This window comes from Cornus florida, unplaced genomic scaffold (genome assembly GCF_030987335.1).
Source record: "Cornus florida cultivar Cherokee Brave unplaced genomic scaffold, ASM3098733v1 CherokeeBrave_3.0.0_Hap2_Chr03, whole genome shotgun sequence".
Taxonomy (NCBI): Eukaryota; Viridiplantae; Streptophyta; class Magnoliopsida; order Cornales; family Cornaceae; genus Cornus; species Cornus florida.
This window is the reverse complement of record NW_026775573.1, coordinates 15,969,704-15,987,148: the sequence shown is the minus strand read 5'-3', so window position 1 is coordinate 15,987,148 and position 17,445 is coordinate 15,969,704.

Sequence of the window (17,445 nt, the reverse complement as noted above, 5' to 3'; positions counted from 1 at the left end):
ACAACAACATATACATGCCCAATTTAAGTTGTTCCCTTTAGTCTGATATAAAGACAGAATTAATTAAAACTTCCATTTAACACCTTATAAATGACATACAGATATGTAGGGTATGTATCACAAAATCATAACCTCCACAGTTTATACTAACTATGATAATGTAAGCATCAAAACAATATTCACAATATGTATGTAGACATGCTCAAATTATAGTGTTCCACAAAACCGATCTAGTGTTAAACTCAAATCCTCCTAGTATTTAAGTTCCAACAGTTGTTATTATAGAAGTTAAGATAGCTATTATCTAGACCCATCCTTTCAATAATTTATACTAGCAGTGGTAAGGAAAAACGTGAACCACAGAACCACAATGCATCCACAAACATGCTTAGTCTAGGTTGAACAAGCATACAACACTACTGTAACTACCAGTTTCATAGCAAAACAGATATCATTTAGTTTGGTTTAATCTTCATTAGTCCTGGAATCATTTAAGAGTGCAAAGAGTATGAAGCCTAAGGGAAAGAGTAAGGATAGAATCTTGCCTCAGAAACTTTTGTTCAAAGTTTCAACGTCGTCTTCTTAAAAAATCCCGGCGAGTTCCAAAACCCGGTTACTGTTCACGGGTACGAAACACTATTCCCGAACTCAAAATCTGATCTCCACCGTTCAGATTGTGCGAGACTGAGTCCTGAACCTATCCTCCAAATTTCAGCTCGATCGGACCATGGACGAAGCGGAATCGGATGTTTGATGAAATCTGGGCAGAATGGAAAAAACCTGTGCGACCCAGTTACTGTTCACGAGTACGAATCAATGTTCCCGAGGTCAAACTCTGATCTCCACCGTTCAGATTGTGCGTCACTGAGTCGTGAACCTCTATTCCAAAATTCAGCTCGATCGGACCACGGACGAAGCAGAATCGAAGTTTTGATCAAACCTTGGCAAAATGTGAAAAACTGCGTTTTTCCTTCTCCACTTCCACAAAACGTGTGCTTTGTTTAAAAAAAACCCTACACAGACGTCTACCTTATACTTATAGAGTTTTCCTAAACCTTAGGTTCATTTAAGTCCAACTCACAATCCTAACCGGCCCATCCAATTAACATAGAAACCTACGACGGCTATAATATAAAACCCTAATTTATACTGTAATTAAAACCCTAGTTAGATGTATTTACCTAATTACCCTATTCACCATTAAATACTTAACAAATAATCTAATTGAACAAAATAATAATTAATAAACCCAATTAAACCAAATAAGACACACATAAAATAAGACACACATAGAATAATTAAACCAATTACACTTAAACCATTAATGCTAATTAAATAATTAAAACACTAACAAGTAATTCCAATCAAATAACTAAACCAATTACACTTAAACCATTAATGCCAATTAAATAATTAACACAGTAACAAGTAATTCCAATCAAATAACTAAAAATAAATATCATTTAAATAAATTAAATCACCACAAAAGAAAACAATTAAGCACTTAATAAAAAAAATAATGACACATAATCAAATAAAATGCACTTAAATAATAAATTAAATACCATTAAATACCAAGAATATCCTTTTTAAAATTAGGGGTATTACAATTAACTAATTAGTAAATGAAACTTATGTGTTTAATGTATGCTTGTTGATGATTCGTTTGCATTGAATTCAAATCTGTTTACAGTTCGTGTATTGTTGCTCCCAGTTCTGTTCATTAAAGCATATTATAATCTGTTGAGATCTTAGTTACGATTCTTGCTTCTATCTTCTGTAAACAAACCCTAGGGATGTTAATGGGATGTTATAAGACTCCTAAGATCAGTTTGTGAAGAGAAACAGAGAGGTTGGAATAGAATTATAATTTCAGTTTTGTTCCTAACGCGGGTTAGTTCGGTAGCAAATTTAATTTCTGTAATTGATTTTAATTGTTGTTATTAAGCCATTGGGATGCTACTGGGTATCAATATGAGACCTAAGTTTGGTTTTAAAAACTAACAGAGTGTTAGGAATAAGCCGGAGAAAGAGCACAAGAGCTGGAACAATGCACCGGGGACAAAGGCTCTCAAATGAGGTGAGAGCCGGCTCCATAGAAGTGGGAGCTGGCTCCCACAACAAAGTAGAGTCGGCTCTAGGGAGTCCTAGAGCCGGCTCTAGGCTGGAAATAGAGCCTGCTCCAAATTTTGGAGCAGGCTCCCTTTCTATTTTTGATTTATTTTAAGTTTTTTTTTTTTAATTTTCTACGTATTATGTGCACTGTTGGAGCATGGAGACTATTGAAATGAATTTGGAACTTTACAGAGGGATTAAGGAATGAAGTTTGAGTGTTATTAAGACTCTAAATTAATTAAAGTTTACTTCTAAATTGTCGGGACAAACAGGGTAAAATTAAGGCACTTCCTTTGTTGTTAACAAATGGAAGTTGAATTAATTGTTGAATTAAATTTCAGCAATTTGATAGAATATAATGTGTTTATAAAACTTGTTTTAGTATGCATTCAAGTGCATGATAAGGTCATTTAATTATTAATTTTGATCTATGCATGCTTAGAAGGCTAGTTGCTGAATTATTAAATTGTTTCCTGCAACTATATGATTAAAGCTTGGATTTAAATTGCCGAAATATTAAACAATCTTTTGAAATTGTTTTAGCAATTTATTGGATAATAATAGGATTATTTAACCTACTCACATGCATAATGGAGTCCCTGACATATTAAATTTGGTTTATGCATGCTCTGGATGTTAGTTGTTGATTTGTTAAATCGCCTTCTGCAACTATATGGTTAAATACTTGGATTTAAATTGCTAAAGCTTAAATATTTTTCTGCAATTGTTTGGATGGTGGTTTTTGGGTCTGTAAATTATTAAACTGTTATATATGTTGTAATTTACCTGGATATGGAGGATTGTATGTACCGGTATGGGACAGTGATATACTAGGGACGGTTTAGCTCAAAACGCATAAACCTAACCTAATGGATTAATGGAATGGATTGAAAGATATCGAATCCTAATTGTGACTAAGTCAGATCAGCTGTAACCAAGTTGGATGACTTCCTGGATTAACGGATGGTAGTTAAGTCATATCAACTGAATAAGTTGAGTGACTAACTAGTTGGTTTATTGTATGTCAGTTTAGTAAATAGTTGAACTGCATACCTTGGATTTGGACGGACTTTATAAATATGTTTATGGTACCATGAGTTGAGCTTGAGTCTCAGACTCGTTGGTTAGGGTGCGTATATGCAGTGGATGCGTAGCTGGTTATAATAGGTTGATGTGTACCCTGTTAGGTCTAGGTACTCATGCCCACCTTTGGGTGCGTATTCACATGTTGCCTTCTATTCAGGTTGAAACCCCTATTATAGACTAGTGAATGTCCCTTAGTGTGGATATATTTATACGTATGGACTAGATAGATATTGTGAGGTGTCTACGGTGTATCTGCGTATCGGGTCACTGTATGGATTACAGTTAGATTAGAACTTGCTCGTGGGTCTGACCCATTCCTTTATTATTCTTTTCAGGTACAGGACGGTTCCAACCTTAGAGCTTGATCGTGCTTGTCGAGGACAGTCTCACTTTCATCGGATTACGTAGGATATTCCCCGATGTTTCTAGTATTATCTATTTTCAGTTTCAGTCTTAGTTGAAGTTTTAGTTAGGGGTCCATCAGTGGATTCCCAAGTTGTAACTTTGAAGTTTTGGAGGATTGGAGTTTTAAATTTTCAGTTACACATGGAGGATTTTATTATTATTATTTCTTCCAGTTTTATTCTATCGTTATTGTTCTTTTTGTCATCTGTGTTCGTTTTAAAATACTTTAATTGTTTGATATTCCCTCGGGTTTGGGCCTGGGCCTGATCAACCCGTGTCTCGGATCCGAGGGGTATCACAACATTGCACTATGCTTCCATCTTTGATCCTTAGGGATAAAAAAAAAAAAATCGAGTGAAAAGAATAAGTGCACCTAGAACAATAAAGCTTTAATAAAAGGTCCACTCTTTGTCTTGATGATTGGTACTAGATTTGTGTGCTAGTTTGAGGGTAAGGATGTGATCATTTCTTTAGTTGGTTAAGATTGCAACATATTTGATGCCGGTCCACTCAAAAAGGATTCTAGTGTTGTTTTGATTTGCATGATCATTTTCGTGATGTGTGAAGGACCATACTTGCTTGCTTGATGTTTAGATTTTAGGAGATTGCTTGGAAATGTTTGAAAATTTGCATACTTGAGGTAGTTTTCTCCCAATGCTTGTTTGCAATATTGGTACCTTTTTTGAAAGAATGAGCTTAATGTTTGTGGGTATCATTTCTAGAAACTCTCACGAGACTTCACTCGTCCACTAGGGGTAACCTAGGGGTTTAAAAGGTTTATTGCATACGCTAAATGTAATCGTGTTCCTTACGAAAGTGGCGTTATCCATTTATTACTTTCTAGTTTATAGTTGTATAGTTGTTCATTTCATTCCTTTACTTTGTAGTTCATTGCTAGAGACTAGCAATATTTAAGTTTGGGGGTGTGATGAGTACTGAAAAGTGTGCATTTAAACCCCTTCTTATTCCCCAAAATATCTCAAATCTATCCTTATCCAAAATGGCGCCGCCATGGGAGGATCAATCCAGCCAAAGTTTGATAGATCTCAGCCATGTTCGATCGATCACAGCACAGGTTCGATCGATCGAACCCTCTCAAATCAGAAAAAAAATATATTTCCAGCTCATTAAAAGTTGTCTCATTGTGCAATCATTGGAGGAGCCCTTGGGTACGAGCCTAGACCATTGGGTGCGACATTTGAGCTACCTATATAAGGAATATGAGCCACTTTTACACATATGCTTAGATGTATGCTTTTTGGTAGATAGTTTTTGGAGACAATTCTTAGAGAGGAAGAAAAGAGAAGAGGAGGCTAGAGACATTCTTTAGAGGTTTTCCATCTTCCTCAAGAAGAAGAGTATTTCTACCATGGAGATAGCCCTTGAGGGTTGGAGGACACCATCTATGAGTGGCTAGACATTCTCTTGGGGCTAGAGTTAGCCCTAAGCATGCTTTCTTTATCTTGATTCATGTATTTTTTAGGGGATTTGTGTTATAATACATGTTTTGACATATTTATATACATAGATCTTGTTTATTTAATGATTTGTGTGGTTTAATTCTTCCAAGTGACCATTTCATTCTATCCATATGTCTATGTATGCTAAAATAAATGTTCATGTGTTTATCTCTATTTCCTGTGTTGTATTAATGCTATAGATCTAGAGATTGTCAAGACATAGTGCTTAATAGAATGCTCTTGTGGTTTATTTGATGGTTCATACTCATTACTTGATGGATTGTGCCTTTCTCTTAGTTTAATTAGTTTAATTTTCATGTCATTAGCTTAGATGTATTGTAGTTACCTTAGTTGTTAAATGGGAGGACAATCCATGCTTGTTGTTTGATATTCCATACTTATGAATGCAAGTAGTATATTTCTTTAATTTTGTGATGTGTTTGGATTGTGAGCTTAAAGAAGGATTAATGGCTTACTTTGATATATTGTGCTATTCATTGTGTTGTCTAGACAATATACACTTAATTGGTTATCCATGCTTGTTGAAACAACCACACATACTCACTATAGTTGCAACATATGCCTTCCCCTCATTAATTGTGAATTGAGTATAGAGAAAAGTGATGCTTAGTGGTGATCTCTAAGTTCCAAGATCTCTCTTTCTTATTTTCTTTATCCTTTAATTACTTCCTTGATATTAATCTTATTTAGTTTTAATTGTAGTTTAATCAACCAAACAACCTACCTTTGATTACTCGACCTACTAACCCTAAGCCTTGTTTCCACTACTAGTGCACCCTCAATCCCTTGGGACGATCTCTACTCACCCTTGCTATATTTTTAGTTAGTGGTAATAGTGGCATTTATAAATGTAAAACTTGGCCATACTATTTTGCACAAATTTGGTTGCACACCACGACGGGCGACCAGTGAGAGCAGATTCTTAGGTCCTGAGTTCATCAAGGATACTTCATAGAAGATTGCTCTTATTAGGGATTGCATGCGCACTGCCCAGTGTAGGCAGAAGAGTTATGCCGATTGTCGCACGCGTGTTTTTGAGTTTCAGGTTGGGGATCAGGTGTTACTCAAAGTGTCTCCTATGAAGGGTGTAATGCGCTTTGGGAAGAAAGGGAAGTTGTCTCCTCGATTTGTCGATCCATTCATGATTACGGATCGAGTTGGAGCTGTCGCTTATCGGTTGGCACTTCCGGATAATTTGGATCGCGTACACAATGTATTCCATGTTCCATGTTGCGAAAATTTCTGCGAGATGAGGATCGATATCAACATATCGATGTTGGGGAGATTGAGTTGCAGCCGGATGCAAGTTATTTGGAGCTACTGTGTCGTATTATTGACCGTCGGGATCAAACCTTCGTAATAAGGTCATTCCTTTGGTGCGTGTTCACTGGAGTCATCATAATGAGGCTGAGTCTACTTGGGAACGGGAGGATGTCATTCGCTCGCAGTTTCCTGAGATATTGGAAGAAGGTAAGAGTGAATTCCGAGGACGGAATTCTTTTTGTTAGGGGGGAAGAATGTAATATTCCTAATTTTAAAAGAATAGTCTAGGTATTTTAATTATTTTTTATTGTATTTTGTTTGATTATTTGGCTTATTTGTTAATTGTTTAATTTTTTTAATTTGTTATTTGATTTAATTGTTTAATTATGTGTTATGTGTTTAAATTGCATTTAATTGATTTAATTGTTTATTCATGTGTTTAAATTGCATTAATGGATTCCTTGTTTTCAGTAATTGAATTATTTTATTTAATTGTCTTTTATATGTTCTTTAATTGGATTAATTTGGTAATTATTAATTTTAATGTAAATAAGTTAAATGAGTTTTTTTATTATTATTTTTTTATTATTTTATTATTATTTTTTTTTATCTCGTTAATTAACTAGGGTCCTCTAAGAAGTCAGTATGTGTAGCCGACATGAATTATCTTAGGTTGCTCTATGGGCCAACTAAGATTGACATTAGGGCTTTGTCTCTAATCATACAGGGAATAGGGTTTTATTTAAGTCTCTCTATATATAGAACAATATGTCTACTTAGGGTTTTAGAATACACAACCTCTGTTCACGTATCAAAGTTACAAAGAGAAACAGAGAGGGGTTTTAAGCAAACAGAGTACATTCGATAAGGGTTTCGACTGCGGCTTAAAGGTCAGACCTAGGAGAAGGGAGGAGCTGAAGTAATAAGAGGCTAGACAGTGTTATAGTGTTGCCGGAAACGTAGACACGATGCCGGGATTTCATAATTGAAATCACAGACAAGTTATTTTCTTCCTCTTTCCTGTTGGCTCGTGTTCTGTGCACCTAGATAGTCTCAGGGTTTAATTGATCATTAATTGAGATTTACATGTATATTATATGCTATATTGATGACCTGTATGTGTTGAAATCTATTCTGTTACAGTTCGTGCATGTCTGGTTTCAGTTTTGTTTCTTAAACATGTTAAGTCTGTAGAAATTTTAATCTCTGTAATTGATTCCAACTGATGTAAACACACCATTAAGATGCTACTGGGTATTAATAAGACTCTTAGGAACAGTTTTAAAACCAAACAGAAAGGCTGGAAGTGGCCAGAGTCGAAGACGATAGTCAGAAGTAGCAGATGGCTCTCAGAGAGGGAGAAACCAGGCTCCATGGAAGAGGGAGCCGGCTCCCCCCAAGTGTAAAGCCAGCTCTACCCAGTTAGAGGTGGCTCCAATAAATATTGGAGCCTGTTCCACCAATTTTTGGAGCCTGCTCTACAAGTTTAAGAGCAGGCTCCCTTATTTTCGTAGAATCTGGACTTTTGGGCACTGTTTGGGACTAGTTTTGTATTCTGAAATAATTTTGGAAGTGTACTGAGGGTTTTAAATATAATTTCATGAATTACTTAAACCTTAAATGGCATAAATTATACCCATAGGCTAATGGATGGAACAGTAAAAAAGTATACAACTTTTGACGCTATTAACGGATGGAAAACAAATTGATTGCTTCACTAAATTTTAGCAATTTAATGGGATATAGTATTATTATAAAACATATTTTAAGTGCATGATGGGGTCATCTATTTGTTGGTTTTGATCTATGCATGCTCTGGATGTTAATTGTTGAAATATTAAATTCTTTTCTACAATTACATGGATTGCCGTCTAGATTTTAATTGCTAAAATATTAGACATTCTTTTGCAAATATTTGGATAATGGTTTTGGATTATAAATTGCTAAACTATTATTTATGTGTTGTAATTTACATGGATATGGAGGATTGTATGCACCGATATGGGACGGTGGCATACTAGGGACGGTTTAGCTCAAAACGCTAAGACCTAACCTTCTGGATTAAAGGAATGGATTGTAAAATATTGGATCCTAAATTGTGTTTAAGTCAGATCAACTGACTAAGTTGAACGAGTTACGGGATTGGTTGGTTATAGTTAAGTCATATCAACTGAATAAGTTGAGTGACTAACTGGATTGTGTTTTGTATGTCACCTCAATGAATAATTGAATGATGTACTCTGGTTTTGGATAGACTTTAGATATATGGTTATGGTACCACGAGATGAACTTGAGTCTCAGGCTCGTTGGTTAGTGTGCGTATATGCAGTGGATGTGTAGCTGGATATGGTAGATTAATGTGTACCATGTTACGTCTAGGTACTCATGCCCACCTATGGGTGCGTTTTCGCATGTTGCCTTCTATTCAGGTTGAAACTCTTATTGTAGTCCAGTGAATGTCCCTTAGTGTAGATACATATATACTTATGGACTAAATAGATATTGTGAGGTATTTAGGTTGTATCTGCGTATCGGGTAACTGCATGGATTGAAGTTAGATTAGAACTTGTTTGTGGGCCTGACCCACTCTTTTATTCTTTTCAGGTGCAGGACGGTTCCAGCCTTAGAGTTTGATCGTGTTTGTCGAGGACAGTCTCTCATTCATCTGCTTACGTAGGGCTTCTCTCGATGGTCTAGTTTGTTTTATTTTCAGTATTTAGTTCAGATGGGATTTTTATTTAGGGGTCCACTAGATGGATTCCCAAGTTGTACTTTTGGCGATTTTGGAGATTTGGAGTTCTATTATTTAGTATTATTTGGAAGATTTTATATTTCATAATTCTTTCAACTTGGTGATTTAAATTCTTAATTCTTTTTATATTCTGTGTTCGTTTTAAAATATTAATTGTTTGATATTTCCTCAGGTTTGGGCTTGGGCCTGATCAACCTATGTCTCGGATTTGAGGGGTATCACAGTTGGTATCAGAGCACTCCAGGTTCAAGTGTCTGTAGGATGTTTCATATTAAGACTTCCGCGTAGCGTTTTCTCTTGATTAGCACTTAAGTTTAGGATTCATTGTATTCATTTACGGTTCGTTTAAACTCGTACTGATATCTATCTTTCTTTGTTAACAGCATGGTTAACGCTAGAAGAGGACCGATGAACAGTTGACAGAGGAGAGCGGCACGTAGGCAACAAGAATGCCTGCGGCGTCAGCTAGTGGAGGAAGAGCAGCATTTGCAAGAGTTTCAAGATGATGGTCAATTCTATGAAGAGCAGGAGGAAGTTCAGCAGGCTCAGGATCAGGTCAGAGTTCTAAAGTATCCTCCTCACATCAACGACCTCATTGTTCGGGCTACAGAAGCAGGGGTAATAGCTGCACTTCGGAATCAGCCTCAGGTACAGCCGGCACCGATACCAGCACCGGTTGTTTAGACTGATACTTGGGAAAAGGCCAGGAGTTCTTTCACAAATAGGAGCCCATCTAAGTTCATAGGCTCCAACGATGCGAAAGCAGCGCATTAGTGGAAGAAGGATATTGAGCGACATCTTCGTCTAGTGCAGTGCATGGAGGTTCAGAAACAGATGTTTGCTACCTTCAAGCTAGTTGGAGATGCACTACAGTGGTGGGAGTCAGTTACCACCACAAAGAAGAGGATGCCATTGAATTATGATCAGTTCAGTACTCACTTTGATGAGAAGTACTTCCTTTATACAGTCAGGGCATCTATGAAGACAAAGTTTCTTAATCTGCAATAGGGGAACATGACAGTGGCAGAGTATGAGCAACAGTTCACGTGATTATTTCTTTTTGCTCCAGATGAGGTGGATACAGAGGAGAAGAAGCGCAACAGTTTCGTTAAGGGACTGATGTGGTCTATCAGGAGAGCTATTATAGGTAGTCCAGCATATACTACCTACGCTTAGGTGGTAGACGCCGCTCTACAGCAGTATCAGAAGCGGGATGACAGAGATTCTCTGTTAATCAGTCAGCTGAGAAAGGGAATGGCAACGGACACTGACAGAATGACAAGGGTAAATTCCAGGGACAACAGCCTTAGAAGAAGCACAAGGGTGGTTCGGATGCTCACAGGGATGGGGCACCTATTCAGCGACAGCAAAATGGGGGATCACAAGCAGGACAGGGTCAGCTACAAGCTAACCGACAGATGAGGCCATTTGGTACTTTCCAGGATAGTTGCTATACTTGTGGAGAGTATGTTCACATTTCCAGGCAGTGTCCTAAAGCAAGATAAGGACAGGGACAAGGACGGGGACAACATGTGCACCAGGGGCAGAGGGCGCTAGTGCCTCTACCGGCTCCACAGGTTCCACGGATTCAAGGGCAGACATATCCAGCTATACCGGCACCGCCATAGCCTAAGGGGCAGGCACCACAGCAGCTACATCATGACAGGGTGTAAAATCCCATGCTACAGGATATGCAGGCACCTCCGGCTGTTGAGGGTAAGTTTCCTATCCATGGTTTACATGGACGTGTTTTATTTGATACGGGTGCTACACACTCATTTATAGCTAGATCTTTTGTTGCTTTATCCGGGATGATGACATGGGTGTGCAGTAGACCTCAGGGTATTTCTACACTTTTGGGCGATACAGCCATTTTACATAAGAGTGATGGGCCTGTGACACTGGATATTGGTAGACTCAAATTTCTAGCCAATTTATTGGTCCTGGACATGCACACTTATGATGTAATACTTGGGATGGATTGGTTATCTCACTATTATGCCCAAGTTAATTGTTTTAATAGATCTATTGTGTTCACCATACCTGGTCAGGATATGTACGTCGTCGCTATGTCACGTTCTAATGAGGGCAGTACCACTTATTTGTTCCATGTGGAGGATGAAACGGAGGAAGAGGTTATTGTGTCATTGGATCACATACCAATTGTACAGGAGTTTCTAGATGTTATTCAGGAGATTTTAGGGTTGCCGCCTAGTCGCAAGATCAACTTTGTGATTGACTTAGCTCCAGGCACTACGGCTATTCCTAGGGCACCGTATAGGATGGCACCAGTGGAGATGCAAGAGCTGAGGGATCAGATTCAACAATTACTCCGCCAGGGTTTTATTTGCAGAAGTACTTCACCCTGGAGAGCACCGGTTCTGTTTGTGAAGAAGAAGGATGGTTCGCTTCGCCTGTGTATAGATTACAGAGAGTTGAATAAGGTTACTATTCGTAACAAGTACCATTTGCCCAGGATTGATGATCTTTTTGATCAGTTGAAGGGAGTTACATACTTCTCTAAGATTGATCTGCGTTCTAGATATCATCAACTTTGGGTTAGGGAGCAGGATGTTCCAAGGACAACGTTTCTCACTAGATATGGATCTTATGAGTTTCGTGTGATGTGATACCCCTCGGATCCGAGACACGGGTTGATCAGGCCCAGGCCCGAACCCGAGGTAATATCTAACAATTAATATGTAATCGAACACAGAATACAAGATGAAATACGAAATAAAAATAATAATAAGCTGAAAGAATCTAGAAATACAATCTTTTATAATTAAATACTTAAAATCTGATAATCCAAAACTTCATAAATTTACAACTCGGGAATCCATCCATTGGACCCCTTATTTAAATTTTCCAAACGATACTGAAATAATAAAAATAAAATCCAAAGCTAACATAGAGAAAACTCCTACATAATCGGAGGAATGAATAGCTGTATCTGCTCTGCACGTCCAAACTCTAACCCTGGAACTGACGAGCACCTGAAAAATAAGGAAGTGGGTCAGGCCCACATGCAAGTCCTGATCTACTACAATCCAAACAGTAATCCGATACGCAGATACATCCTAGGAAGACTCAACAATAACTAGAGTAATCCATATAAGTATATAGTACACACTATAGGACGCTCGCTAGTCCAGTAGGTTTGTCTCAGCCTGAATAGAAGGCAACATGCAAATACGCACCCTTAGGTGGGCATGAGTACCTAGACCTACCAGGGAACAACACCTATGTCCAGTTATCCATCCTAGGCAATATACGCGCCCTAACCATGGTCATGAGACTCAAGCTCATACCACGGCACCATATAATATATATATAAAGTCCGTACTCCTCCTAATACATAATACCATCCATCTGTGTAGTGGTCTGATATATGTATAACAAATCCATCCTGAAACCATAGTGGATTACTCAATTCACAATTGATATGACCCATGTTGGTGATGGACTTAATCTTTTATGATTAATCCATACCTTAATCCAAATTTAAGTAGGGCTTAGTGTCTGAACTAATCCGTACCTAGTATGACACCGTCCCATACCGGCGCATACTATCCCCCAGTTTCCGTAGTTAATAACACAGTATAATTACTTATTAACCACATCCCAGAATAGACATAAATATAGTTTAGCATGTACACAACCAATATATGCATCCAATATAACATTTAGATATCCCATTACAGTTCTTGTTATAAATGAAAAGACTGTACATTTAACTCCTCCAGATAACACAGTTGATGAGAACAGTATCAGATACTAATCAATTATACACTAAAATTTGCATAAATATAGTTTAACACGTGTATAACTAAATTGTGCCTCCAATAACAATTTTAGAATCCCAGTACCAATCCTTTAAATTGACAAATCAAGATTATACAATTTATTTCTCCATATAATACCATAACTGATGCTGGTATGTTAATTTGTAAACATTAGTTAATTCCAGCTAAGAACACATATATTTTAACAGTCATATGCTCTTAACATAGCTAACAATATGATTCATAATTTAAGATCATGCAATAAAACTAATTGCTAAAACAGTAAGCAGCGTAATGTAAATATTTAACCATTCACCTACGAGCCCTCTATTTGACCTTAAATTAATTCCTATCCTCAATAACTGAATGTGAACTTGCTTTTTAACATTATTATAAGTCTTATACACATATTTACAACATTTAGTAGCTTCAAATCAGTTCCAGAAAATTCAATTTCAGCCAAACGAACCCCAAAACACAGTTTATGGACCTTTTCAGAGAGAGCAGGCTCTAGAAATTAAAAGAGCCTGCTCTTTCTTTTCTTCAGAGCCGGCTCTAGGCTCATTAGAGCCGGCTCCACAACATCCTAGAGCCAGCTCTACCTTCTAGGAGCCGGCTCTAAGGGTTTCTCAGAGCCTGCTCCCTTTTCCTCTTAGCAGCTTCGTCCGTTTCATCGTCTTCTCTGATTTTTGTGAGTACCGGTCCTCTGTGGTATTTTATTATATGTTTTTAAGGTCTATTCTAACTCCAGATTGATTATAAAACAAGGATATACAATGATATTTAATCAAAACTTGAATTGGAAAACAAACTGTTACTCAATGGAGCAAGGTTACAAAGTTTCAGTTTTTATTTCTATCTTGTTAAAACAACCAAGAACAACTTTATTCCATGAATTGGAACATTAATTAAACATGCATAAAGGTTATAATTAAGCCTTATTTTAATTCTTGGAGTCTTCCTAAACACGCACAGAACACAGATTAAAGAGATAGAGAAGAACAAGACTTGCCTTAAGTTTCAAAGTTGAAACACTGAACCCACGTCTCTGAGTTTTAGTTTCCCTTCCTCTGCCTTCCTAAGCACTCTCTGTAAATTACTCACTCGCTGTTTCTCTGCCCTCACAACCCTCTGTATCACTGTATACGTGACTATGGTGAATAGGGTTTACAAAAACCCCTTAGCAGACGTAAACATATATATTTATAGGCTTAAGTTGAAACTCTAACCTTAATCCTAAACCACCGACAGGTCAGCTCAGAATAAAACACGATGAAATTAACAAAAACCCTAATAATTAAAAACAGTTAAGTTGCCTCTAAAACAATTAAACCAATTACAAATAAATCAACAAAATTAAATAAAACAATTTAAGCAATTAAACAAATAATAAAATCAGTCACAAAGATATAGCACTTAATGTAAGCTAAATAAATCTGAGAATTCAACAATTTAATAAATCAAAGAAAACAAGTAAACCAAAAAATTAATTCAAATAATACCAATAAGTCAAGTACGTCAAATAATTCAAAAATAAGTCAATTAAAACATAAATTGAAAAATTAATACCAACTGTGATACCCCTCGAATCCGAGACACGGGTTGATCAGGCCCAGGCCCAAACCCGAGGGAATATCAAACAATTAAAGTATTTTAAAACGAACACAGATGACAAAAAGAACAATAACGATAGAATAAAACTGGAAGAAATAATAATAATAAAATCCTCCATGTGTAACTGAAAATTTAAAACTCCAATCCTTCAAAACTTCAAAGTTACAACTTGGGAATCCACTGATGGACCCCTAACTAAAACTTCAACTAAGACTGAAACTGAAAATAGATAATACTAGAAACATCGGGGAATATCCTACGTAATCCGATGAAAGTGAGTCTGTCCTCGACAAGCACGATCAAGCTCTAAGGCTGGAACCGTCCTGTACCTGAAAAGAATAATAAAGGAGTGGGTCAGACCCACGAGCAAGTTCTAATCTAACTGTAATCCATACAGTGACCCGATACGCAGATATACCGTAGACACCTCACAATATCTATCTAGTCCATACGTATAAATATATCCATACTAAGGGACATTCACTAGTCTATAATAGGGGTCTCAACCTGAATAGAAGGCAACATGCGAATACGCACCCAAAGGTGGGCATGAGTACCTAGATCTAACAGGGTACACCTCAACCTATTATAACCAACTACGCATCCACTGCATATACGCACCCTAACCAACGAGTCTGAGACTCAAGCTCAACTCGTGGTACCATAAACATATATATAAAGTCCGTCCAAATCTAGGGTATGCAGTTCAACTATTTACTAAACTGACATACAATAAACCAACTAGTTAGTCACTCAACTTATTCAGTTGATATGACTTAACTACCATCCGTTAATCCAGGAAGTCGTCCAACTTGGTTACAGCTGATCTAACTTAGTCACAATTAGGATTCGATATCTTTCAATCCATTCCATTAATCCATTAGGTTAGGTTTATGCGTTTTGAGCTAAACCGTCCCTAGTATGTCACCGTCCCATACTGGTACATACAATCCTCCATATCCAGATAAATTACAACATATATAACAGTTTAATAATTTACAAACCCAAAAACCACCATTTAAACAATTGCAGAAAAATATTTAAGCTTCAGTAATTTAAATCCAAGCATTTAACCATATAGTTGCAGAAGACGATTTAACAAATTAATAACTAACATCCAGAGCATGCATAAACCAAATTTAATATGTCACGGACTCCATCATGCATGTGAGTAGGTTAAATAATCCTATTATTATCCAATAAATTGCTAAAACAATTTCAGAAGATTGTTTAATATTTCGGCAATTTAAATCCAAGCTTTAACCATATAGTTGCAGGAAACGATTTAATAATTCAGCAACTAGCCTCCTAAGCATGCACAGATCAAAATTAATAATTAAATGACCTTATCATGTACTTGAATGCATTCTAAAACAAGTTTTATAAACACATTATATTCCATCAAATTGCTGAAATTTAATTCAACTTCCATCTGTTAACAACACAGGAAGTGCCTTAATTTTACCCTGTTTGTCCCAACAATTTAGAAGTAAACTTTAATTAATTTAGAGTCTTAATAACACTCAAACTTCATTCCTTAATCCCTCTGTAAAGTTTCAAATTCATTTCAATAGTCTCCATGCTCCAACAGTGCACATAATACGTAGAAAATTAAAAAAAAACTTAAAATAAATCAAAAATAGAAAGAGAGCCTGCTCCAAAATTTGGAGCAGGCTCTATTTCCAGCCTAGAGCCGGCTCTAGGACTCCCTAGAGCCGGCTCTACTTTGTTGTGAGAGCCGGCTCCCACTTCTATGGAGCCGGCTCTCACCTCCTTTGAGAGCCTTCGTCCCCGGTGCGTTGTCCCAGCTCTTGTGCTCCTTCTCCGGCTTATTCCTAACACTCTGTTAGTTTTTAAAACCAAACTTAGGTCTCATATTGATACCCAGTAGCATCCCAATGACTTGATAACAACAATTAAAATCAATTACAGAGATTAAATTTGCTACCGAACTAACCCGCGTTAGGAACAAAACTGAAATTATAATTCTATTCCAACCTCTCTATTTCTTTTCACAAACTGATCTTAGGAGTCTTATAACATCCCATTAACATCCCTAGGGTTTGTTTACAGAAGATAGAAGTAAGAATAGTAACTAAGATCTCAACAGATTATAATATGCTTTAATGAACAGAACTGGGAGCAACAATACACGAACTGTAAACAGATTTGAATTCAATGCAAACGAATCATCAACAAGCATACATTAAACACATAAGTTTCATTTACTAATTATTTAATCCCTAGAGACTATCTAGGTGCACAGAACACGAGTCAAAGGGAAGGAGAAAGAGAAGAACTTGCCTGTATAGTTTTATAAACAGAACCTTGTCGCCGTTGTTCTAAGCTTTCCGGCAACTACTGACTACCTTCTAGCCTCCTCTGGTTCTGATCTAATTCACCAAAAACCTCCCTTGGTCCTCTCTGTTATTCTTCTTAACAGACCGTTACGACGCTCTGTTCTTTCAACTTCTCTCTTTACAGAACCAAGACTTGTTTTTCTCCAAAACCCTTAACCAACGAAATCACCATATTTATAGACGTACAACCCTAAACCCTAATCCTTGTTTAATTAGAGCCAAAGCCCTAATAGAAACCTTAGTCGGCCCATATACTAAACCTATGTCTAGAGTGTCGGCTTTATAAACATACGTAAGTAAAAACCTAAAACTATCATTACAAAAATAAAATAAAACAGTGAATGCACAAAAACATAATATCATTAACAATTCAATTTAAAATAATTTAATAACAGAAAACAAAACAATTTAATCAATTAATTAAAACAAAAATCAAATTTAAATAACCACGGAAGAAACACACAATTAAAATAACCAATTAAAAGGACTTAAAACATAAATTGAAAAATTAAATACCAGGACTATCCTTTTGAAATTATGGGTATTACATTCTTCCTCCCTAACAAAAAGGAATTCTGTCCCCG